Consider the following 26,644-nt stretch of genomic DNA (forward strand, 5'->3'; position numbering starts at 1 on the left):
CACTGTGTGCCCAAGGCCAGGGCCAGAAGGGGTTGAGGACCTCCTGTCTCAAGCTGAAGGATCTCCTTCCGTTCTTCCTGGGACAGAAGTAAGGTTCTGAATCCGAAAACCCCACGTAGGTAATACTAATTAAACAATAGCCTTCCTTGGATCCTGGAAGAGCAACATGTTTACAATCCAGGGACCATCACTACTCGAGCAGAGTGTAGATGTCACCTGTAACTTTGGCCCACATTAACACTGGTTCAGTGTGCCAGACCTCCACCCCACCTCTAAGTACTGAGCGTTCATGGGACTGCCAGCCCCCAGCACAACTGTCCTGTGCAACTCCCACTGGCCCGGGAAATAGACCCCTTAGCCTAAGCGTCTCTTCCCCTTCCCGGATCCACCTGAAGAGACGAGGTTTCCCTGTTTGCCACCTGCAGCACCTTGACTCCTGAATAATCACCACACTTGTCATTTATTCAACAAATACATACTGAAGACTCCTGTGAGCCAGGCTCAGTGCAGGTGCTAATATATTTGTTTACTATCTGCCTTTCTGACTGGTTCCAAGAGGACAGGTACCCTGACTTTCTTGTTTGTCACTCTCTCCCCAGCATATAGCACAGATCCTGACACACAGAAGATACTCAATAGATATAAACACATGACTAAATTAATAAACAAACCAAGAAACCAATAAACAAAATAAAAACATATACACTTTCAAGCCAGTCATTAAGATAACCATCTGAGTCCTGGCTCCTACCCAAATAAATAATAACAATGATAAAACATAACAAAAATTTACTTAAAATTAATTTATTTAAAATTTAATAAAATAAAATAAAAAGGACTACCATTTATGGATGTCTGCACTATGTTCAAACATGGTGACAGATACTTCCCATGTATCATCTTATTTAAACTTCACAATAGCCCTATATAATCACTTTTACACATAGCTACGATGTACTGGAACCTGGATTCAAACCCAGGACTGTCTGACTCGTAGTCCCAAGGCCTCAAAAGGCAGTGCCTCTTTGGCTCAGGGAATCAGAGGATGTGGCTAGGAAAAGGTGAGCTTAGAGGTCACAGAAGGAGACTGACTAGGGGGAAAGAGAGAGATTCTCTTTTGTCTTCATTTACACCTGTCATCACCTAGTTATCTGACCTTATGCTCTAGCATTGAGAATTACAGAATATTCCTTCAGTCATTCTTTCAAGATTACTAAGTACGTACTGTTCTCAGCAATGATCCTGAAGGTACTTTTAAAGACACTGCATTACTTAATCCTCACAATGGACAGCCCAGGGCTCAGAGAAATGCCATGGACTACCCGAGGTCCTCCAACCAGTCAGTGACTGAATCAGCACTTGCAACTGCGTTTTCTCATTCCTGATTCAGTGTCCATTCTTTAGGATGGTGCATTCTGGTGATAGCTTTGCCCTGCTGTGGATGACATTGCATCTGCCTCATCCATGGCAGAAAACTGTCCTATTAGCAACCTCCCTGCCCCTCTGGCTTCTCTCAGCTGAAATGGCTATCCCTACCAGGGTCAAAGAAGGCCACGCACGGTAAGGATCCGGATGACAGGCTTTCAGAGTGATTCTCTGGGCACCTAGCACAGTGCCTGGTGCACAGTGCCTAATAAACGTTTTCTAAATGAATAAATGAATGAGTCAGGAGAGACACACAAGAGATTTGCTAACATGAAACAGCTCAGGAGAGCACACAGCTCTAGCCCTCCAGGTGCCTGACAGGACACTCTGCATGCTGTCTCCTGAATTTCAAAGAGTGATAGTATCTACAGGAGTGCCCTTCACACGGACAACTACAGCAAGACAGAGAGAAACCAAGCCGGGGATTCAGATGACAGAAAGAAGATCCTGTGCTGAACTACCACTGGTTCTGACGCCAGTGGAGAAATGTGGCCCCACAAAACCATCATCATTTTACAGCTGCTCACTGAGAAGAGCCTACTGGACGGGAGACCTGACAAGTGGAAATCAGAAAAACACTCCTGCTTCAGACATATCAGAGACGTATTTGTAGCTTCGCAGTTAATAAAGCCATTTACAAAACACATTAGAGTCAATTTTATTTGTCTAATTATTCCTCAGGGAATGTCGCATGCCAGAGCACCAAGATTCCCACACTGTTACTCAAAACCAAGTATTGAAACCAAGGACTAGGGAGGGGTTGGGGGCTGGGAGGGCGATGGCTAAAGGATGTGGGGTTTCTTTTGGGGTAATAAAAATGTTCTAAAATTGATTGTGGTGATGGACGCACAAGTCTGAACATACTGAAGGCCACTAAATCATACACATTAAACGGGTGAACTATGAGGCATGTGAATTCTATCTCATTAAAACTTTTTAAAAAACTCTTATCTGAATTACAATGGAGAGAAACTGTCCTCGTGTATTGCACTAATGCATTCATGTATTACTCACTAGCCTTTTCTTCCTGATTTAAGATCACTGCTGTAAACATAGTTTTTCATATCAGCTGTAACACAACAATGTTCTTAGTATCACAATATACAGGGCTGTCTGCCTTAAACAAAACTGCCCCATATTTTTATTTATTTATATCTAAAAATATCCTCTACTTTTATCTTAAATCTTGGTGGTGAAGCTCACGTGCTTGAGTCTGACTGACTTACTGGCTGTGTGATCTCTGGCGAGTAACTCAAGCTCTCCATGACTCAGTTTCTCCATATGTAAAATAATAGTGTCAACTTCATTGGGACAATGTGAAGATTAACTAAGATAACAAGTATAAAGCATTTAATGCTGCTCTTGGCAATGATAAACCACACTAAATTTCAGCTGTCAACACTATTCTCGCTGTGGTCAGTGTAACTGCCTAGAGCAGCCCTCCCAAGCTCTGGACTCAGAAACCAGAAAACCCACATAGTGTTCAGCACACTTGGTGAGTTCCGTGAGATGAACAGGCTGGGGGTGTGCATTTTTGTGACAGGACAGCTGTGAGTTTCAGCAATATTTGGTAATGTATCCCAGTTCACCCCTGAACAGAAACACCTTAAGGCCTGGTGTAGTGTCCCAAGATTCTGACATCTGAGAAACTGGTGCCCAAGTGGCCCACAACACTTTGGGTTCTCTCTAGACCAATGGTTCTTAAACCTCAAAGGTCACAGTCTCATTTGAGAATCTGAGGAAAGCTATGGGAACTTTGCCCAGAAAAGTATATTTTGTGTGTGTGTGTGTGTGTGTGTGTGTGTGTGTGTGTGTAACCATACCTATGATTACACAGGCCTCTTTAATCCCTAACACCTACCCATAAACTCCTGGTTAAAAACCTGAGCTCTAGAAGTCACACAACCCCAGCCTTCTCAAGGCTCTGAGGTTCTGGACCTCGATGCTCCCACAGCAGTTGGGGACAGAAGGCTCCTTGGAGGCTTGCCCGCTTAAACTGGCCTTGGCCAGAAAAACAGTGCTGAGAGCTGACTGTTGCATCCTAGTCACTGCAAACATCTGCATCCAGGGGATTCCCAAGGGCCCTGAGTCAGAACAGGACACAAGCCTGGTGGCTTGGGAAGCTGCAGCAGGGCAAGGCCCAAAAGCCTTGCTGATAAGCCAACCTCAAGAAAGCTTCCTCCAGATGAGAAGAGGAATCTTAGGAGAGGAGCTGGAGGCACAGTAAGTCCTAAGAAGGAATTCAAGGGAGCTGGAAATCCCCCAAACTCCCAGGACTTAGAGAAATAAAGGCTGGAAATTCTGGCCTAACTGCGAGAAGATAGAGCTGAAAGGGAGGTAGGAGGGGTGGGAATGGGGGAGGCCAGTACACTATGGATCGGAGGCTGAATTGTGGCTCCATGAATTACTAGCCATATGGTGCTGAGCACATCACTTAACATCCCTGAGCCTCAGTTTCTTCTCTTGTAAAACAGAGATACCAATCCCCAACTCTTAGGGCTGTTGTGATGTTAAAGGAAATTCATGCATAATTTTTTTTTTAATCCTTTCCTCCTAAGAACCTGAAAAAGTAAGGAATGGAGGAAGTACAGGAGAGCTGAGAGCTCACTCTAGTCTCAGATAAAACTTGGGTTCTAATCCTGGCTCCACCACTTAGTTAGGCAAGATTCCAAACCTCTCTGAACTTCAAGTTCTTCATCTGTGAAATGGGAACAATAATACTTTCCTTGCAAAGCGGTATTAGGATTAGAAATAACAGATGTTTAATGCCTGGTTCACATGGTGAGATAATCAATAAAAGGCGGTAGTTACCATTACCAGAAAAGTGAAGCTAAATTCCAAAAGTCATTTTGGTGCAGTTTAAAAAATAAAAGATATGGAGGAAAAAAAAAAAAAAAAAAGTAACAGTAAAATCTTGGTTAAGCCACTTTTCAGCTTTGGCACACTGGCCAAACGTAATTTCCAAGAGCCTCAGTTTCCTCCTTGATAAAACATGAATAATAACAGGAGCTAATGAGACCCTGGATTTAAAAAGTTTAGCCCAGTGCTCGGCACAAGAGCACTCATTTATTTATAGGCTATAAAAGTATGAACCATATTCTATGGGCTGACACAAGAGCTCAGTGCTTGACTGATGGCTTCCTGTGAACTGGGCAGATTCTTTATTTTTTTTCAGTTTTATTAACATTTAATTGACAAATAAAAATTGTATATATTCAACGTGTACAATGTGATGTTTTGATACATGTATATACCATGACATGATTACCACAATCAAGCTAATTAACATATCTACCACATCAGATAGTTATCTTTTTGTGTGTGTGGTGAGAATACTTGGGATCTACTCTCTCAGCAAATTTCAAGTATATATTATAGTTAACTATGGTTACCATGCTGTACACTAAGGCTCCAGAATTTATTCATCTTATAACTGCAAATTTGTATCCTTTGACCAATATCTTCCCATTCCCCCTACCCAACTCCTGGTAACCACCCTTCTACTCTGAGTTCAACTTTTTTAGATTCCACATAAGTGAGATAATACACAGTATTTGTCTTTCTGTGTCTGGCTTATTTACCTTAGCATAATGTCCTCCAGGTTCATCCACGTTGTTGCAAATGGCAGGATTTTATTCTTTTAAAAGGCTGAATAATATCCAATTGTGAGTGTGTGTGTGTGTGTGTGTATACACACCCCCCACATTTTCTTTCTCCATTCATCTGTCAATGGACACTTAGGTTTGTTGTTTCTAGATTTTGGCTACTGTGAATAATGCTGCAATGAACATGGGAGTGCAGGTATCTCTCCAAAATAGTGATTTTATTTCCTTTGAATATATCCCCAGTAGTGGGATCGTTAGATCACATTGTAGTTCTAGTTTTACTTTTTTGAGGAACCTCTATCCTGTTTTTCATAATGGTCATACCAATTTACATTCCTACCAACAATGTGCACAGGTCCTTGAATAATGTCCTTTCGTTCAATGCTGTTTCATTCAACATCATTTCACTCAGTGTCATTTCATTTCAACATTGATGAGAAAAATAAATTGATTCTCAGCCGAGGCCACTGTCTGTGTAAAGTCTGCATGTTCTCCTATGTCTTCATGGGTTTTCTCTGGGCACTCCAGTTTCTTCCCGTATCTCAAACGTGTGCACGTTAGGTTCACAGGCACGTCTAAATTGTTCCAGTGTGAGTGAGTGTGGGAGGGTGTGTCTGTGAGTGTACGCTGTGATAGAATGGTGTCCTGTCCAGGGTGGGTTCCTGCCTTGTTCCCTGAGCTACCAGGACAGGCCCTAGCCACCTATGACCTTGAAGTGGAATGACTGTGTAAATAATTGTCATACTTTTTATTAATCTTTTTTAAATGTATAATTCACATTTATTTCAATGTTTAATGTTAGAAGTGTTTTGGCCTTCATTTAGAAGTTTGGTGATGTTTCTGTGACCAGAAATATACCATAGGAATTAACTCTTGTTTCTATCAATTAGCCTCTGGTAAAGTTGGTTTCATTATATGTAGTTTTACTTAAAATCAGTTTCCAAGAACCAATCAACAACATCAAGTGAGGACTTACTGTATAAGGGTTCCCTTTCTCCATATCCTTGTCAACATTTGTCTCTTGACTGTTTTATAATAGTCATTCTAATGTGTAAGATGATATCTCATTGTGGTTCTGATTTGTATTTTTCTGATGATTAGTTATGTTGAGCACCTTTCCATAAGCCTGTTGGCCATTTGTATGTCTTGAAAAAATATCTATTCAGGTCCTTTGTCCGCCTTTTAATTGGGTTACTTGTTTTTTTGCTATTGAGTTATATGTGTTCCTTATATATTTTGAATATTAACCCTTTATTTGATGTATGATTTGCAAATATTTTCTCCCATCCCATAAGTTGTCTTTTCATTGTTATTTTCTTTGTTATGCAGAAACTTATTTATTTATTTTTATTTTTATAGATTTAGGGGGTACAAGTGCAGTTCTGTTACATGAGTATAGTATATAGTTGTAAAGTTTGGGCTGACAGTGTAACCATCATCTGAACAGTGTACACTGTACCCATTAAGTAATTTTCCATCCCTTACCCCCCTCCTACCCTCTCGCCCTTCTGAGTCTCCACTATCTATTATTCCATTCTATGTTGATGTGTATACATTATTTAGCTCCCACTTATAAGTGAGCACATGTGGTATTTGATTTTCTGTTTCTGAATTATTTAATATCTCACTTAAGACAATGGCCTCCAGTTCCATCCATCTTGCTACAAAAGACGTGATTTCATTCTTTTTTATGGCTGAGTAGTATTCCATGGTGTATCACATTTTCTTTATCCAGTCATCCAGCAGAAACATTTTGGTTTAATGTAGTCTACTTGTTTTATTCTGTTTCTTTGCTTTTGTTGCCTGTGCTTTTGGGCTAACATCTAAAAAAATCACTGCCATAGCCCAATATCATGGAGTTTTTCCCCTATGTTTTCTTCTGAGAGTTTTAAGGTTCTAGGTCTTACATTTAAATTTTTAATCCATTTACAGTTGGTTTTTATGTATGGTATAAGAATCCTATTTCATTTTTTGCATGTGTATATCAAGTTTTTCCATTTATTGAAGTGACTATCCTTTCCCCATCGTGTATTCTTGGCACCTTTGTCAAAAGTTAGCTCACTGTACACATGTGGGTTTATTTCTGGCCTTTACATTCTATTCCATTGGTCTATATGACTTTTTTTTTTTTATGCTAGTACCATACTGTTTTGATTACCATAGCTTTGTGATATAATTTGAAATCAAGTGGTATGATGCCTCCAACTTTGTTATCCTTCTTGCTCAAGATTGCCTTAGTTATTTGGGATCTTTCATGGTTCCATATGAATTTTAGGATTTTTTTCTATTTCTGTGAAAAAAGCTATTGGAATTTTGATAGAGATGGCATTAAATCTGTAGCTCGCTTTGGGCAGTAGGGACATTTTGACAATATTGATTCTATTATACTAGGCAGATTCTTTAAATGGCTTGGTGTGGACACAGCTTCAATCCTTTCTAGTCCTGGGCCTTAGAGATCTTGTTCAGCCAGGCGAGATTCTTTCTCACTTTCTACTCTCTGCTTGCTTCACTGGCTCATCTCCAAGGAGTTTTCCTCAGCCAGGAGATGGGGAACGTCTTCGGTGTCTGTGCCAGGCCAGAGCAGGTGGCAGCCTTCTTGAGGAATAACTACGTGCTTCCCCTGCATGCATGGCCTGCCCTCCTTGCTGAGGTCGGAAGGAAAACAGCCTGGGAGACGAGCAGGCACACTCCTGGCTGCCACGCAGTGTGCCCAGGTGGTGGAAAGGTAGCAGCCCTTTTTAATGCACTTGAAGAAAAGGACTGAGGGGAAATACTAAATGGGCATGCTGGTCCCAGGATTCAGTTCCAGATCATGTGTTAGTTATATGAGGGCTCCGCACAGAATTTTCAAGATATAAGAGAACAGAAGAGCTGTCCCTTAATTTCTCGGTGGCTTCTACACTGTCTGAAACATCTGCAGAACGAGTATCAGCAGAGTGGCAAGCCCTATGCATTCTGGCTCTTCTACTTCTTCCTAACTATGTTACCATGGGCAAGTAGTTTCACCTTTTTGAGCCTCAGTTTCCTGATCTATAAAATGGGGATAATACATATGTACCTCGTAAGATTAAACTAAATGAGATTAAGAAGTACTTAAGTGCTTATCATAATGTCTGGCACATGGTTTAAGTAAATATTAATAATAGTTCTAGAAGCTTTGCACAAGTACTCTTTTGTCTTTAATTTCATATAAAACCTTCTTATTTTCTTTCTTTAAGCAGAAATACAGGTATTTAGGCAAAAATCTGTGATGCTCTGGTAGCATGGTATGAACAGCGTGACTACTCACCTGGTTTAATTTCTTTTTCCTGCTTGCATCTCTTCAGATTTTCCACCGTTGACTAATCAGTGTGGAAATTCTAAGGAACCAAAAGAAAAACAAAAATTAGAGCCAGACATACTCTGGGGTTGTAAACTGAAACAATCTTTTGGGAAGGCAAGTTAATAATATCTATTAACATATTAAATGCGTACATCCATTAGGGTTAGCCAAATGTCCAGGAATTTGTACAATACATATGTTTACATAAGTAAAAGGATACTCAGTGAAACATATAGTAGCAAAACAAAGAGAGAAATGACTTAAATGTCTGTTAATAGAATAAGAGTTAAATTATGGTGTATCAATACAATGAGAAACTAGTTATTTCAAAGAATGAGAGAGATTTCATTTCATTGTACTGACATGGAAAAATATACATGCTTGATTATTAAAGAGTATATTGTAAAATTGCATACATTATCACTTTTTCATAAAAATATGAACATGAGTATACTTAGAAAAAAGGAAAGCATTTGTGTACATACACATGTTTAAAAGTATACAGAGTTCACAGTTTAAAATTTTTAAAGTATACACAGGAAAAAACAAACTACAAACAGTGGTTCTCTGTAGGACTCAGAGAGGTTGTAAGGAAAAGAATGAAAGACTTGGCCGGGCGTGGTGGCTCACGCCTGTAATCCTAGCACTCTGGGAGGCCGAGGCGGGTGGATAGCTCGAGGTCAGGAGTTCGAGACCAGCCTGAGCAAGAGTGAGACCCCGTCTCTACTAAAAATAGAAAGAAATTATATGGACAACTAAAATATATATATACAAAAAATTAGCCGGGCATGGTGGCGCATGCCTGTAGTCCCAGCTACTCGGGAGGCTGAGGCAGTAGGATCACTTAAGCCCAGGAGTTTGAGGTTGCTGTGAGCTAGACTGACGCCACGGCACTCACTCTAGCCCGGGCAACAGAGTGAGACTCTGTCTCAAAAAAAAAAAAAAAAAAAAAAAAAGAATGAAAGACTTTCAACTTTGTACATTATCTATTTTTGTTTTGATTGACAACTTTTAAAGAGGCATGTATAACTTTCAGAATCATTACACATGCTGTCTATGCAAAATTCTATATCCAGCTAAAATATCAAGAGCGAGGGCAAAAGATATTTTCAAACAAAGACTAAGCAAGTTTATCATTCACAGACCCCAAGAACATTCTCCAAGCAAGGAGACTGACACATAAAACAAATGAGATTTTAGAATCAGCAGTAAGCAAAGGAATTAGTTAGCACATTGGTAAATTTAAAGTATTGACTGAGGACAAGGAGTGGTGGCTCATGCCTGTAATCCTAGCATTCTGGGAGGGCAAGGCGGAAGGATTGCTTGAGCTCAGGAGTTTGAGACCAGCCTGAGCAAGAGCAAGACTCCATGTGTCTACTAAAAATAGAAAAAAAATTAGCCGGCCATGGTGGCACGTGCCTGTAGTCCCAACTACTAGGGAGGCTGAGGCAGGAGGATCACTCCACCCAGGAGTTTGAGGTTGCCGTGATTTATGATGATGACACTGCACTCCACCCAGGGTAACAGAGTGACATTCTGTCTCAAAAAATAAACAAATAAAGTACCGATTGACAAAAACAAAGCCAATGAGAGAGAAAAACAAATTTGACAATATTTGATAATATTAAATATTTGGTAATAATATTAAGGATGGAAGAGAGATCAGAATTAAAACTTTTAAGTTCCTTGATTATTCAGGATAAACATAGAAATGTTTTACTTCAGACAATATATCCATGATGCATATTAAAATTTTAAAGGCAAAACAACAAAAAATAGAAATAGATGCATTAAGTGTCAAACCAGTTAGCATGTTCTTGTACGAAAAAGCCTAATTATCAAAAAATGTCAATCCTTCAATTACTACATAATTTTAATTAAATTTCAATAAGCATATCAATAGTTTTTTTTTAGGAGGAGGAATTGATAAAATTACTTTAAAGTTCATATGGAATAATGTCTGAGAAAATTGGCCAAGAAATAGTAAAAAAAATTATAAAAATAATTAAGGGATTTGTCTTATGAGATAATTAAAATTTACTATAAAGATATTATAATAAAAAGACACGGTATTAACATAAGACTAGATAAATAGGTTTGTGGACTAGATTAGAAAGTGCAGAAATAGATACAAGTAAATAAAGGAACTTCTTTATAAAAAAAGGTAGGATTTCACTACAAAAGGAAAAAGATGGTTTATTTAAGAAGTAGTGGCCGGGCGCGGTGGCTCACGCCTGTAATCCTAGCACTCTGGGAGGCCGAGGTGGGCGGATCGTTTGAGCTCAGGAGTTCGAGACCAGCCTGAGCAAGAGCGAGACCCCATCTCTACTAAAAATAGAAAGAAATTATATGGACAGCTAAAAATATATATAGAAAAAATTAGCCGGGCATGGTGGTGCATGCCTGTGGTCCCAGCTACTCGGGAGGCTGAGACAGGAGGATCGCTTGAGCTCAGGAGTTTGAGGTTGCTGTGAGCTAGGCTGACGCCACGGCACTCACTCTAGCCTGGGCAACAGAGTGAGACTCTGTCTCAAAAAAAAAAAAAAAAAAGTAGTGCTTAAAAAAAAAAAGAAGTGGTGCAGACATAACTAGAAGAAAGCTACCTCTTACTACATATGAACATAAATTCCAAAGGGATTAAACGTTCTGGATTAAGTTAATTCAAACAATAAAAATATTAGAAGAACATTTAGGAAAATATTTATGTAACTCTAAAGTATGGAAGTTATTCCTAAACAAGGCAAGAAATCCAGACACTATGAAGAGAATAACAGAAAATAGATATATTTTTCAATAAATAATATTTAATAATAAAAACAAAATGATAGATTAGGAAAAATATTTATAGCACATTATGTAATCCTTAATATATAAATATATAAAAAGCTCCTAGAACTTGATATAAAAGCAAACAACTCAAGAAAAATAGGTGAAGGAAATTTACAGAAGAGGAAAATGAAATGGCCAATTAACATGAAACAATGTTTAATCTCACTAGTAGTAAAGAAAATACAAACTAAGCAACTATAAGACACCATTTCCCCCCATTAGCTTAGCCACAAAATAAAATAATATATAGAAAGGAAAGCAGGAGGCGGGGGGGGGGGGGGGCGGGGGCGGGGGGTAAGAGAGGTAAAAGGGAAGAAGGAAGAGAATATCTAATATTGGTAAAGATTTAAGGAAATGGAAGTACTCGCATATTGCTGGGAAGAACGTAAATTACTCCAACTCTTTGTAAAGTGGATGGTATTATCTGTTAAAATGTTAAATACAAATATCCTTTGACCCAGCAATACTATTTTTGAAAATGTAACCTACTGAAACAAAAGCACCAGTAAAGGAGGATATGTACATAAATATATTTGATGCAACAATATTTTTGTGGAAAAACCTCAGATAACTCAAATATCTGTCAAAAGAGAAACGGTTGACTATACTGTGGTACTTCTGGATCCATAGGTCTGAGTCATTTAAAAAGAGTGAATTAGATCTATAACTACCCATGATGTATTATTTAGTGGGAAAAATAAACTGCAGAGGAATGAATAAAATATGGTACCGTTTTTGACAAAACAAATAACCACATATACACTCAAACTTTATATTCATTTAAATAGGAGGCTGGAGAAAGGTATGGAAGGATATATACCAAACTCATAACACTGGTTATCGCAGAAGGATGGAAATGGGGAGTAAGGAGAGAGATTATAACTTTCTCTTTATACATTTTTGAATTGTTTACTTAGTGACAAGAAGCATGCCTATTACTTAAGGGAAAAATAACTATAATAAAAACAAACAAAAACAAAGAAATACATCAGAGCAGAGAGAGAACAATGGTAAACTATGTTACACACTATCCATTTATCTTTATATGGGATAGTAAGTTGCATTTATTGTCACTTTGTTTTCTGATCAAAATAGAATAGGTCTTCCCCTATTGTTTTGATAGTTGGAAGCCAAATTAAAAAAAAAAGAAAAAGGCTTCATGGGGGAAAAAGTATACTTTATTTCTTAAGCATTTACAAAAAGGGGAAAATATCTTTACTTAAGAAAAAAAATTCTCCCCTTCAAAATCCAAAAGCAAGCCTACAGAGGTCGGTGCCCTTGGTTCCCTCCCTCCTCCAAACCTAACTCCAGACACTCCTGGGAGGGCACCATCACTGGGGAGCGGAGCCCTGCAAACAGCAGCCTCTCTGCACACAAGGCTCTCTTGGTTTCCAAGCAGATGCTTTGGCCTCTGTATCACATGGGCCTGGAATCTGGGTAAGTGAAATGGGGATGTTTTGCAAATCATTTTGATGGAAAGAGAAAGTAGCAGAATGATGAAATGAAAGAGAAAAAGAAGCTGAATGGTATTCAGGCTGCTGAATGTGCCACTTCAATTACCTGAAAGGTACATTCCACTCTCACCTGGTAGAATGCTTTACTTTTAACTTATTTTATTTCATTGTTAATAATAATAATGATACCTCATATTTCTACAGGACTTCACATTTTACAAAGCACATTTTATGGCAGCCTCCTCACTCAGCTCCACTCTTTCCTTCTAATCCGTTCTCCACATAGCAAAGATCACTGTCACCCACAAAGGCCCACATCCTCAGGCCCCTGCCTCCTGACCTTCACCAATTTCTTTCCTTCCGCCCCCCTGTGCTTTGGCCACACTGGCCTCCTTTCAAGTTCTTGGCTGCATGCTTTCCTGCCTCGGTCGTCTCACACATGCACCTCTCCATGGCTGGATTATACTGTTCCACTCCACAGCACCCCCTTTTCTCCCTCTCCCCGCCCTAAGCTCTTGGCATAACTGACTCATCCTGGTTTAAACACCACCTCTTCAAGGAAGCCACACTCTCCATCCCTTTCACTCCCCCTGCTTACTGTCTTCCTAACACCACTATTTGTCCCTGTACACTTCATGTGGGTACAGGCCATGCCTGTCTGTCTGTCTTTCTTTCTTTCTTTCTTATTTAGAGACAGAGTCTCGCTCTGTCGCCCCAGGTAGAGTGTAGTAGCATCATCATAGCTCACTGTAAACTCAAACTCCTGAGCTCAAGCCATCCTTCTGCCTCAACTTCCGAGTAGCTGGGACTATAGGCGTGCACCACCATGCCCGGTTAGCTTTTCTATTATTTTTTTGGAGATGGGGTCTCGCTCTTGCCCAGGCTGGTCTTGAACTCCTGAGCTCAAGCAATCCTCCCACCTTGGCCTTCCAGAGTACTAGGATTACAGGTATGAGCCACCACATCCAGCCATGCCTGTCTTATTGAATACTATCTACCTATCACCTTGCCCAGGGCCTGGCAGATATTAGGTGCTCAATAAATACTGGCTGAATACATAAAAAATTTATTGAAGGCTTGGCTCAAATGCTACTGTTCCTCCACTTGATCGGGCTTTCCACAGGACTCTGTACCTGTCTTGGGGTACATTACCACATGTGTTAGTTACCTGAGTCTTCTTTCCTATCAGACCGTGAGCAACTTAAAAGTCTTATTTACCTTGATACTTCCCACAACACCTTGCAGAATGTCTGACACATAAAGCGTACTTAACTGTATGTGAATTCATGGACACACACATGAAAACACCAATGAAGGCTGCAGCCTCTAACCAATCGCAGAGAGTAGTTTCTCCTACTCAGTGACTGTAGCAGGGAACCAAAGCACCTTTGAGATATGCAAACAAACATGAGACTGCCCGGGGAGAAATTAAAATTAGAGCTAAACTTGAAATGCAGTGGTGTTTGTGGGTGAGGGGCAAGGGAGACAAGCCCTTATTTAAAACCAGAGAAGTCAAATCACTTAGTGATTTATTTAGGTATGTTTTTCTGCACTATCTAGATTTCCTTTCCTTGAACATGTTCTAATATTGCAATCAGGAAAAAATAACAAACCCACAATAAATATTATGAAAACAAACCAATGGAAAATTCAGTGGTAATTTTAGACTACCAAATCACCTATCCCCATGTTCCTTACTACATCTTGGGACTCCAGATTCAGGTCTTCTCAGGTGAGGCCCTACAGTTAGTGAGGAAGTGTTGTCTTTATCCCTCTGAAGCCTTGGGGAATAGGAAGGTGCCAGGAGTGAGCGTTTCAGCAGGGGGCCGCTCTCAGTGGCTCTCTAATGCAAATGCTGGCAAAGCTCCCTCAGTTAAGAACCGGAGGGAGAGTGTGGGAGTGAGTAATCAACCCAGCTCAAGATCAGGACCTCCACTAGAAGCTGATCCACTGCCTGGTATTCTGTAGCACTTTTGCATACTTCTTTCATAGTGCTTTTCAGAAGCCATTATAATTATTCATTCACCTGCTTATCTTCTCTGATGCACAGAGAACTCCACAAGGAGACGCCTGTCTCTAATCACCCTGTTCCTCTAGCCCAGTGCTTAGTACTAGGGGGTCCTCAATATACATTTATTGAGTGTCAGAGACCACATCTATAAAGTACTAAACACGGTAACTGATCTAGATCCCTGGGACATAATAAGACATTACTTTATTTCCCTGAAGGTCCATTATTCAGTTCTGAAGAGCCAAACTGAAGCCAATAATTTGTGGGAGATTAAAGAGGCTTCTTTTAAAGTTAGGAAATGCTGGCTTCATTTATCCACGATTCAGAATCAGTCATCACAGCTGAATGCAACTTCCAAAGAAACTACTCTTTGAAGTAGCAGTTGTCAAAGCTGCATATGGCATTTCTGAAGGATTTCCAGGAGCTAATGGGCTCAGCCTTGGTTCACGATTAATAATCGGTTAATAATCTGTTTCCAAGAACTTTAGATTTTCCACCTCTGTCTTCACTTAGAAATAGCTTCTCATGAAAACACTCAGCAGAGTTAATGGGGCGAGATCAGCTTCTTGTCTGTCACACACAGCACCTGTTACTCAGCTTCTTCCTTAAGTGGCTGGGCCAGAGTCCTCTGGCCCCAGGAGAATTGCCCCCACTTCTGCTTTTGGCCTTAGCACTGGCTGACTGATTTGAAGTTCAGCATCACTTGACTGGGTGACAGGAAATAATGCTGAGGCTTGGTTTGAAGAGCCAACATGGCAGCTCTAGGGTGCATCACAGGGGTTTCAAAATTAATGAGTACAGAGATGACCTGAGGGTCCTCACGCAAGTGCCACCCTCTGACTGAGGGGGCAGATGCCTATGCACTGGTTGAAATTCTCTCTCTGGAATTTTAAAACAGCTAATCCTGAGCATGTATTTTTATACCAACGAAGTGCTTTATGAGCCTTATCCCATTTCACCCCCATGGTACCTCTCTGAGGCAGGTAAAACTGTGACCCCATTTTATGTGAGGTGAGGTAACCTCACTAGGATCTCTCAGCTGGGAGGTGGTGAGGGCAGAGCTCTTACCTGCTATCCTTGCTGACTTCTCATTGAACCCTAGATTTTCTAAACTGACAGAGACTGTTGACACCAACCAGTCCCAGGGTCAAAAATGTCCAGAGGCCAGCAGCCAGGCAGGAGACTAGAGAGCACAATAGCCTGGGCAGAGGAATGGCACAGATGATAATGAACTGGAGAACACACTCCTCCTAAAGGCATTCAAATTAGACAGAAAGCTATTACTCTGACTTCTTTTTTTTTTTTTTTTTGAGACAGAGTCTCACTCTGTTGCCCAGGCTAGAGTGAGTGCCGTGGCGTCAGCCTAGCTCACAGCAACCTCAAACTCCTGAGCTCAAGCGATCCTCCTGTCTCAGCCTCCCGAGTAGCTGGGACTACAGGATGCGCCACCATGCCCGGCTAATTTTTTCTATATATATTTTTAGCTGTCCATATAATTTCTTTCTATTTTTAGTAGAGGTGGGGTCTCGCTCTTGCTCAGGCTGGTCTCGAACTCCTGAGCTCAAACGATCCGCCCACCTCGGCCTCCCAGAGTGCTAGGATTACAGGCGTGAGCCACCGCGCCCGGCCTACTCTGACTTCTGAGTGTAGTTCAATCCTCCTCATTTAACAGATGGGGAAACTGAGATCCAGGGAAGTGATACGGAAAAGGCAGTACAGTGTGGTATAAAGTCCAAGGGCTTCAAGGAGAGCCAGTTCTCATTAGGAACTCCGGCTCTATCACTTGCTAGCTATGAGACCTTGGGCAATTCACTTAACCTCTCTGTGCCTCTCTCATGCATAAAATGGAGATAATCTCTGCCTCATATCATTGCTGTGAAGATTAAAAAAGAAGTCAGCACATTCACCATGCCCAGTCCTGTGCGTGACATGTATTGCAGGAAGATACAAAAGCTGAGTAAGCACTCTGGACACGGTAGTCTCTTCCACAACCTACCTCCACTCCCAAGATGCCCTAAACTTACTGCTGTGAGATCAGGAAAAACTCACTGACAACAGTGCTGACATTGACATACAAAATAAGAAACTAGAGGCTGGGCGCAGTGGCTCACACCTGGAATTCTACCACTTTAGGGAGGCAGAAGTGAGAGGATCACTTGAGGACCAGAGTTCGAGACCAGCCTGGGCAACACAGTGAGACTCTGTCTCTACAGAAAATTTAAAAATTAGCTGGGCGTGGTGGTGCACACCTGTAGTCCTAGCTACCTGGGAGGCTGAGATGGGAGGATTGCTTAAGCTCAGGAGTACAAGGCTGCAGTGAACTATGATCACGGTACTGCACTCCAGCCTGGTGGACGGAGCAAGACTCCGTATCTATTAAAAAAAAAAAAAAAAGACAATAAAGCCACCCTTATCTGGAACATGCAGGCCTGGATTGAGGGGTGTGATACATTTTACCACATTTCCATTCCCTGCCTCCTGGCAGGGACCAGAAAGTCCAGGTACCTTCTTCCAGCACATTACCTCTTCACCACCATCTTAGGAAAAGGAATGCCTGTTTTGATTATCCGAAGTCTCAAGACCCTGGAGTAAGGCACAGGAGATGGCCCTGGCATTCCCACTGCCCATGCCCACCTTCAATGTGCTTCGCTGCTGGGGAAGACTGCAGCTTTAAGATACACCAAGGGGCTTTGAGGACCCTCCTGTTAACCAGGATCTTAATTCAAACAAATAGTTTCTAAATAAAGCATCTCCCTGAGGATTACAGTCTCTGATACCCTTAAAGATAAAAAGCCCTTAATTTGTCAAGGAGTAGAACTTTGGAAACTCGAAATTCAAGATCTGACTACTTTTGCTCTTCTTTGCACTTTGTGGCCATCCTTTCCCTGCAGCAGTGGACGATGTGTCTAGGCTAAAAGAAGGAAGGGAGGCAGATAAAGGGATTTTCCCCCTCCTTTTCGCCTTCTCTCTTGCCAAACTAGGGACTAAGTATTTAAGTTAAAACTGAGTAAGCTGTGTCTCCTTTGTACGTATGTGCCAGGCTTTCTACTAGGCGATGGGGCATAGCAGACACACAGAGAGGGCACACATGGTCTAGTGAAGACACAGGGAATTGAAGTTATTCCAATAATTATGTAAATACAGTTCAGGTAAACCCTAGGAAGGAGTTAAGGATAATATGGGAACATACAGTGGATGTTTACCCTCAGTCAATGGGGCAGGGAATGATATTACTGACCATCTAGTGTTACGTAAAGGGTCGAGCGTAACATAGGGCCTAGCACTTAAGAGGTGCTCAATATGTCAATTCTTTTTTTCTCTCTCTCCCCAAGTACAGGTTTGTGAGTACACACGTCACACACTCATACACCCCACTCACACTTTCTCTTTCTTCAAGAATAACAAACCTTAAAAAAAAAAAAAACCCATAAAAACTTAGAAGTAACTTAATGTTGCCTGTTTTATGTCCTCTTTTAATTGTCCTACAGACACCAGGTTTTAGCCACTCTAGAACACTAAAAACCTAGGGCACTTAGCTCTGAAAGCCGTAAGGGGCTGCCACAAAGAGAAAAGAAAATGGACAGTTAGTTCCAAGCTGAATTTGGAAATAGAGATCATCTACTTTTGTGCCCTCATTTACATATAAATGAGGAAACTGAGGCCCAGAGAGTGAGAAACACTTGCCCAAGGTAGCACAGTTTTCTTGGGTGATCATTCTACTGGCTTTTTGGTTTTTAAAGCTGAAATTTTTCCTTTAATTTTGACTTTTCAAATATATTTAACCTGCTACCAGGGGAGGTGGGTCCCCGCACACTGCAAGCCATTCAGAACCCTCAGCTCAGAGACCAACCAGTAAGGGATGTGGTAGCAACAAGGGCCCCCTCCCTTCCTCTCTACACAGGGTAGCTTGCTCAGTTTAAAACCCTGAAAACAGATACCAACAAATAAAACACCTAAGGGCTTACATGTTCTGTTTATATCTAGAATGTATCTAGGCATAAATAGCACATTTTGAAAAGGAAGCAATAAAAGCATCACAAACCCCAAGTTAAAGATTTCCAACCCTTCTTTCCATCTTCGAGTTTGCCACACAGCTACTGCAGCATTGGGTTTATATGTGGTAACTTCACGAAATCCAACCATATCTGTATATGATATTTAACTCACCAATCTTCTATTTGTGAGGGGAAGATTACAGGGAATTTTCACTTTCAGAGACATTTCTTTCCAGAATGTTTAAAATTTTTTGTACCACCTTTGTAATCAGAAAAAAACAACAAAGGTTTTACAAACACCAATTTCTAGGAGAAAATTTATTTCTTCACCTATATTTGGGGCAAGTTGCTGTCTTTAAAGCTCTGGATACTCTGCCAAAGTTCTCTGGGTAGAAAAGTAAAACAGCATTTGAATGGAGCCCATCTGTGAGATTTGAGGCTCCGAGTCCAGCCCTAGGCAGTTTCAGACAAAGCCATAATTTTCAGAGCAAGCTCACATATAGCATAATATAAAAATAGACACTTTGTGACCAACAGCCTGGAAAGCAAGCTCTCCAGAGAGCTCAGCCTCCACGCTCTGCTTCTCCCCGGAGGTGGGGGGCAGGGAAGGAGAGTAAAGTTCTACTTACAACCCCGAAGTTTCCTCTAAGTCCAGTGGTCCTCAGTCAGAAGTGGAGGTAGAATTTAAGAAACCAGCATTCAAGATTAGCAGTGCAGACCTGGGTGCAGACAGGATTCTTTCTCTTTCTCTCTCTCTCTCTCTCTCTCTCTCCCCCCCCACCGTGTCTTCTAAATGAAAAGCACTTCGAGGTTTTAGTGGGTGTTTCCCACGTCTCGGGCCAAGTAAGTCCCCATTTGTTGTAATCCAATGCTCAGCCTGATGATGTCAACCACTCAACTCACTCGCTCAGTTTCCACCTCTCTGTCCACGGGAGAGATCTGTTTCCTTTGGACAATAAGCCAAGGGGCTGTAACTGCATCCCAGGCCCGTCACATTTGCCTAACATCCTTCCTTCAATTTTCAATCCTGCAGCCTTAGTGACAAAAGGCTTCCTATCACTCACTCAGCCAGGGCTCCCAGGGTAAATTCCCTTGCTTCTTAGTTATTGCCCACTGCAGGCCATCTGCTTTGCTTTGCTATGTTTTAATTCATTTCTTTACTGTATCATATACTAGTCAGGGTGGAGATCTTCACCCCACCCCACCTCCATCTCTTTCTTCCTGCCCAATTTTCCAAGTTGTTTAATTTCTCCATAAAGTTTCCTAGGTACATCCTGGGCACAGTACGTCAGTTTGTCCTTTGTGTAGGAGAGATGACGCATGCCCATGGGAAAGGCTTGGAAACAGCACTGGTCTGTTGCCTGGGGAACTGGGATCTGGACTTGGTCAGGCCTCCAACTAGATCAATGGCCTCAACCAAGTCATCTCCTTCTCTGGACCTCAGTTGCCCCATCAATAAAATGATGGCCTTGGTGTTTTCCACTCCTGAAAGTCAGTGATCAAAAATCAGTGACTGAGGAGCTTATCAACAAATGCTTTATAAGGCATTTTACTACCTTAAAACCAACTACACACTTGAGGGAGGGAAGAGCCCCGGAGCAGTCAGAGGCCACTGCCCAGGACGCCAGGCTCAGCTGGACTCAAGAACTGTTTCTCTGGGAAAAAAACAAAACAAAAGAATTCACTGAACAAGTCCTGAGAGACATGAAAAGAGGCAGCAAGATAAATAAAAGAATGTAAGTGTCCTTAGGGACTAACGCAGAACAGCCCTGGTTATGAGACATAATCTCTTAATGTTTGTAGAGTGCTTGATGGTAATACCATAAACTCTCTCTACTTTTGTGTATAATGGGAAGCCATGTGACATGCAGAGTGATTAGGAACATTATTTGGAAGCCAGGCATCTGGATCTGAGTCCTAGGTGACTTAATTTCTCTGAACCTCAGTTTTTTTATCTGTAAAATGGGATACTAGTGCCTCCATTTAAAAATTTTGAGAATTAAATAACACATGCAAGGGAATTTAAATTATTTCTGATATATACTAAGTATTGAATAGATGTTGGGCTCTCATTGTTGCATATAATCTCATTTGATTCTCATAACACCCTTAGGAGAATTAGGTACCCAGAGGCTACATTATTACTCTCTTATTTCCTGAAAAAGAAAATGAAACAGAGAAGTTAAGTGACATGCCCATGGTCACACAGCTCAAAATGAAAGGGCCAGAATTAGAAACAGTCTCTTAAGTCCTAACTAGGTCAGCAGACATGCCACACACATGCCAATGCTATGTCCCAGAATCGTGACTCCACCCAGCCTGGCAAAGGAAACAGTTCAGGCCACTAGGTCAGAGGGGTGCTTTACTTGCTTGACTACCAAAATACTGTGTGGCCTGAAGCAACTCTGGGCTCCAACTGCCTTTGCCAAAAAGGGGCAGATCTGATCTGCTCTAATGCTACTTTGAAGGGGATGGCAAATTAGGACCGGAGCTCTACTGGGGAAGCAGCTTTCTAGAGGTGGGGGTGAGGCTGTGGTAGTTTGTGACTTAACAAGAACTTTAATTAGTTCTCAGAAAACTCTGATGCTTACTAAGAAAGATCCAAGCAAACAGGCTATACTAGGAGCGAGTTTGCCAATCTGAAGGCTTTTCAACAAGTTGACGTAGGACTGTCGTGGAATAATAACCTTCGGAAAACGGTATGTCATAGTTCAGAGATCTGGGTTTCCTTCTGGTCCCTGGTCCTTCTAGCTGTGAATAACCTTAGACAAACTGTTTCACTTCTTTGTGCCTTGGTTTCCCAATGTAAAATGAGAATAACAACAGCATTTACCCTGTAAGGTTCTTGTGTGGGTTAAGTGCCTGACACATACTATAAGTTCAAAAATACTTGCAAAAATAAGCTGCAATGCCTTAGTAGTAAACACATTATTTTCTAATTCTCACTCAGTTTCACCATCCTCTCCCCTGACAATGATGTGAAAATGAAATAAAGGCAAGAATGTCATGAAGTCAGAAGGACTCTGTATTTCTCCAGAATGTCGGGATGAGTAATGAACCAAAGCCCACCAAGAGCTGTCCGCACGTTCTCAGCAGCAACACTCAGCTTGGAGGGACCGAAGGTCGGGGCCATTGTTTGGCTGTGCCTCTATTTCAGAAGCCTGAGTAGGCGTCAGGAAATGAAGCTGGACTCTCGAGATGGGTCAGTTTACTGACATCACCCTTGGTGCTTTGAATCATGTTTTATTTCTTGAAAAAAAATAATAGTAAGGAGCCTATTCATCATTTTCTTCAACAACATGTACTTTGTAACACTTGCCTCCTGAACTGAATAATCCTACACCTGTGACAGAATCCATGAAGAATGAACCTAGCAACACTGGCACACTTATAACTGATAATAGTGGCTACACTTGGTGGACTGGGGTCACACTCTGTGCTGAGCACTCTCTAAACACTATCTCCTGTAATCCTCACAACAGTCTGGTGCAGGACACTATTATGAACATTCATACCTTACAGCTGTGGCAATAGACGCATGGCCAGGCTGGCCAACCTGCTCAAAGGTCCACGGGAGTAAGGGGCAGAGCCTGTGCTCTAACTTGGAACCATATGGGGCCAGGCCTGTGCCCCCAGCCCCTGTGCTCTACTGCCTCTCAAAGGGCTTTCCTGCAGGCAACTTGGCTGTTTTTCACAGACAGCAGCGTCAGTTCCATTTGAGGATGAAGGAAACTCTGGCTGATTACCTATGCTTAATTCCACCCCTTACTCCAGTCCATAAGGGTCTCTCCTTCCCCGGAATTTCCTTAGGAACTATGCATTTCTCTCTTAGGAAACATCCTTTTCTCCTTTGGGGAATATTTATTTTGGGGCAGGTCTTATTCCTCTGCTAGAATCTGAACTTCCTAAGGAAAAGCTCCGTGTTGCATTTTATGAGACCCTTAATAAAATAAGGAAACCCATAAACAAAACCCAAAAACTTTTATTGAATGTTACCATATGCCAAGTAATATTCCAATTGCTTTATATGAATTACCTCATTTAATCCCCATAAGGATCCCCATGAGGTAGGTATGATACTTATTTCCACTTGACACATGAGGAGATTCCCGACACAGACTGATTAACTTGTTCAACTAGTAACTGACAGATACCTGTTGAAAGGAATGTGTGAATAAATTCTGGCCACCACTACCCACTTTCCTGTCCAAACTGCTGCTATAAAATGCAATTAGCTTGTCATCCCATTGAAGGCAGGTTTCAGTTGTCATGCCACTTCAAACTCACTTATTCACTATGCCCTACAGCTAGAAGGTCCATGCTTTTTCTAGACTATTAATTGAGAAGCATATTGAATGAGATTTATAAGTAAAATTATATTTTGTTCTTCCAATTATTGTCCAATCATATTTATTGTAAATATATCTTTCCAATCATATTTATTGTAAAAAATAAGAAAATATAGAACAGGAAAAAAAGGAAGAAAATCATCCATCATCCCACCAACCTCCTAGTGTAAAGCCCCAGAGAAGGAACCACACACTCAAACCAATGTTTTGAAATCAGAAACTGAAGTCACCTGGGAGGGGTGGTGCAGAGCAGTCAACCCCAAGACATGTTCAATACTTTTTTTTTTTTTTTTTTTGGTTCCGGAGACCATGCAGCTGCTTTTTCTTTGGTGTTTGATGTTCTGAGGCTCCACTTCCTGGTCCCCTTTGGATGGCTGATGTGGTATGTCCCATGGAGAGCTGGCAGAAGGGAAGCCTGACCCCTGTAAGTATGTGCCTAGAAAATGGATAGGTTCACGGGATAATGCACTGTCCCCTCCCTGCCTTTTTTGGAACTGCTTCCCACCAGCCTGACATAAGTTTTAGATTGCGGCAGTCAGGAAAGAGATGGACCTCCACTCAGGTTAATGTTAATCTTGGACGCATTGATTTTTACAGCCGAAAAGAGCATGTGGTTGCCTCATTTCAGAGGTGGGCAATGCCAGGCTCAGAGAAGGCAGGAGATCATCCTGAGGTTACACAGCCTGGTGCTCCAACAGTAGAAAGACCTTCTATTGGCTTGAGACTCTCACTTGCCACTGCACTTCGAAATACAAATCTGAAGGGCCCTTCCCTATTGTTTTGGTTAACTCCTACTCAGCCATCAGATTTCAGATTAAATGTCACTTCCTTTGGGAGAATTTCTCTCTTAGCTCACCCTGCTGTACTGCTCCCATGATGATACCCTCTATTTCTTCTCTCAAAACCCTTAACATATGTGATAAGTACATGTTATATGTGCTTCCCTACCAAACTGTAAACTCCATGAGGCTGAGGCCCCAACAATATGTCTCCCTGGTTCACTGAATATATCTATCCCAACTGCCTAGAACAGTGGCTGGCACAGAACAGGAAACTCAATAAATGTTTTCTAAACACACACACACACACACACACACACACACACCCCCTACTTAGTCCAGTCTGCGGTAAAACAACAGCATAGTTTTTTTAAAAAAAAGTACCATGTCTCCTAAACTACAATTCGGCCTTCTCTCTGTGGAAAGGATCATTAGAGAATAAGGGATTTCATTTCAAATAATTTTTAAAAGATAGAAAAAGTTCATAAAAGTGTGACATCGGAAAGCTGAAGTTCAGAGCACAGGGACGAGAAAGCACCATCGGAAATGAGAGACAAACAACTGTGTGGAACCCCAGGGAGACGCAGGGCCTGAAGACGGAAGGCATGAAGAGGAGGATTTAGGAGAAGGGCTGAAAATTAGGAGATCCATTGCAAGGCTGTGCCAGCCAGCCCCTCAGTCCCATACCTGTGGCACACAGAGGGCCTGAAAGCTCCGTAGAACCACAGGCAAAGACAGGAGGCATCTTTAAATAAATTGAATGAATTGCTTGGGGTTGATCTAGGGCTTCTAGTAAAAGAATGGCCTCCTCATTCTGACATATGAAGGGCCCTCAGTTTAACTGCTGCTCCTGCTCGTGTGCCCTAATGCACTTGCCACTGCCACTTGGCCCATAAAGCTTCCAGCAGCTTCCCAGGCAGGGTAGAGGCGTATGGGACAAATAGACAATCAATTCCAGAAGAAACCAAGGCCTATCTCCTAAAAGGAGCCTTTTATTGATTGCAAATGGCAAAAAAAAGCATCACAGGGTTTCTGAAGAACAGACCCTTTATGGAGAAGAAAATTCAGAAAAATCAGAAGCCTTTAAAAAAATTCTTATGTCTTCAGAGATTTTGAAGATATTGTGTCCATAAAACATAAATAAACTGACAAAAATGAGCTCTTGAAAATTAACAATATGAATATTGAAATTAATTCAGAAGGACCAGAAAATAAGAAAAGGAAATCTTTCAAAATATAAGGAAAATATACAAATAAAGGATCTTGTTGACATGAAACAACAATAGAGGAAGTTCAATATCAGACTAAGTAGTAATTAAAAAAAAAAAAAGGACAATAGGAAATTATCTAAGAAATCATGAGGAAAATTCCCCACAGCTAAAGGAAGACATGAATCTTCAAATTGAAAAGTCTGAAAAGTGCTGAGTGGGACCATACTCAGATACAGCCTCCAAACCTTTCAGAATTCAAAAGAAAAAAATCCTAAAAGTTTCCAGAGGGACAAAGACTGTTTCAAAAGAAAAGAATCATACTGGTATTGGACTTCTTGCCAGCAATACTGGTGCCTGAAGACAATAGAACAATGCTTTCTAAGGAAAAAGTTGTATGTTTGTTTGAGACAGGTTCTCACTCTGTCACCCAGGCTAAAGTGCAGTGGCATCATCATAGCTCACTGCCACCTCAAACTCCTGGGCTCAAGCGATCCTCCTGCCTCAGCTTCCAGAGTAGCTGGGACTATAGGCATGCGATATCACACTCAGCTGATTTTTCTTCTTCTTTTTCTTTCCTTTCTTTCTTACTTTTTCTTTTTTTTTTTTTTAATAGAAACAGGGTCTCGCTCTTGCTCAGGCTAGTCTTAAACCCTGGCCTCAGGCAATCCTCCTGCCTTGGCCTCCCAAAGTGCCAGGATTGCAGGTGGGAGCCACCATGCCTGGCTAGAAAAAGTTCTAATGGAAAATAATTTGGAACCTAGAATTCTATACTTAGTGAAGCAAAATAAAGACATTTTCAGGACTTAGAACAAATGATCTCTCATGCACTGTTTTCTCAGTAAACTAGAGAATATGCTTCACCTAAACAAGGGTTTAAACTAAGAAAGAAGTAGGATTTAAAAACCAGGGATCCAACAAGAGAGAGGTGAAAGGAAGGCCAAGGACGATGATGAAGGTAGCTCTGGGACATCAACTGAGCTATAGGCCTAGAAAGGACCAGTCTGATTAGAGCAGGAGGGTGGAAAGCTACAGGTAAACGGAATTGACAAACTCCCTAACAGGTTTGATGAAAACTGTATTGGAAGTCCATGGGAAAATGTGGAAAGACTTAGCAATAAGGAACAAGGAAAACTAAGCATGTGAAAGAAGAAGCTATTATTAATTCAGGAAAAAGAGTAATACAGAAAGGAAAATAATTAGAATGTTACTGGCACAGCAGTAAATAATATTTACAATGCCATGACATGGTAAAACACTGAATATTGATTTAACCAAACACTGTGATATTGGGAGAAAGGGCAAGGAGAAGGAGTGTGAGTGGGGCTGTGGTGAGTACAAAACAGCTAAGGCCTCACGTGCCATCCTAGGAAGTCAACAGGTAGCGTCTAAAATTGATGAGTCAAGAAAGACCAGTATAGAATGTGAGGTCCTCTTTTGGATCAGACTGGAATGATATTTATGAGTTAATTGAATTATTATTTTGCTAATAAGGGGTTAGTTATTTTATGTGTGATAATAGTAATATAGTTATGTAAAACAAAAGAAGTCCTTATTTTCTTAGAGATACATGCTACAGTAGTTACTGATGAAATGATATGATGTCTAGAATTTACTTCAAAATAATCTAGTAGCAGGAAAAATGGCTATATGCATAGATGAAACAA

The 26,644-nt window shown here is 41.1% G+C and overlaps 1 protein-coding gene across 4 annotated transcripts in view; it reads right to left on the reverse strand.

The window, feature by feature from the left end:
* The window catches only part of PKIG (cAMP-dependent protein kinase inhibitor gamma), an 84,360-nt gene that overhangs the window by 22,381 nt on the left and 35,335 nt on the right, over positions 1-26,644 (reverse strand). For 3 of the 4 annotated variants that reach the window (XM_069495943.1, XM_069495940.1, XM_069495941.1), the window contains one exon: positions 8,313-8,389. The gene's annotated coding sequence lies outside the window, so the exon portion shown is untranslated. Of the gene's footprint in view, positions 1-8,312; positions 8,390-19,270; positions 19,414-26,644 lie in introns of those variants that run through there. The other variant, XM_069495942.1, reaches the window with a different exon arrangement.

This window comes from Eulemur rufifrons, chromosome 20 (assembly GCF_041146395.1).
Source record: "Eulemur rufifrons isolate Redbay chromosome 20, OSU_ERuf_1, whole genome shotgun sequence".
Taxonomy (NCBI): Eukaryota; Metazoa; Chordata; class Mammalia; order Primates; family Lemuridae; genus Eulemur; species Eulemur rufifrons.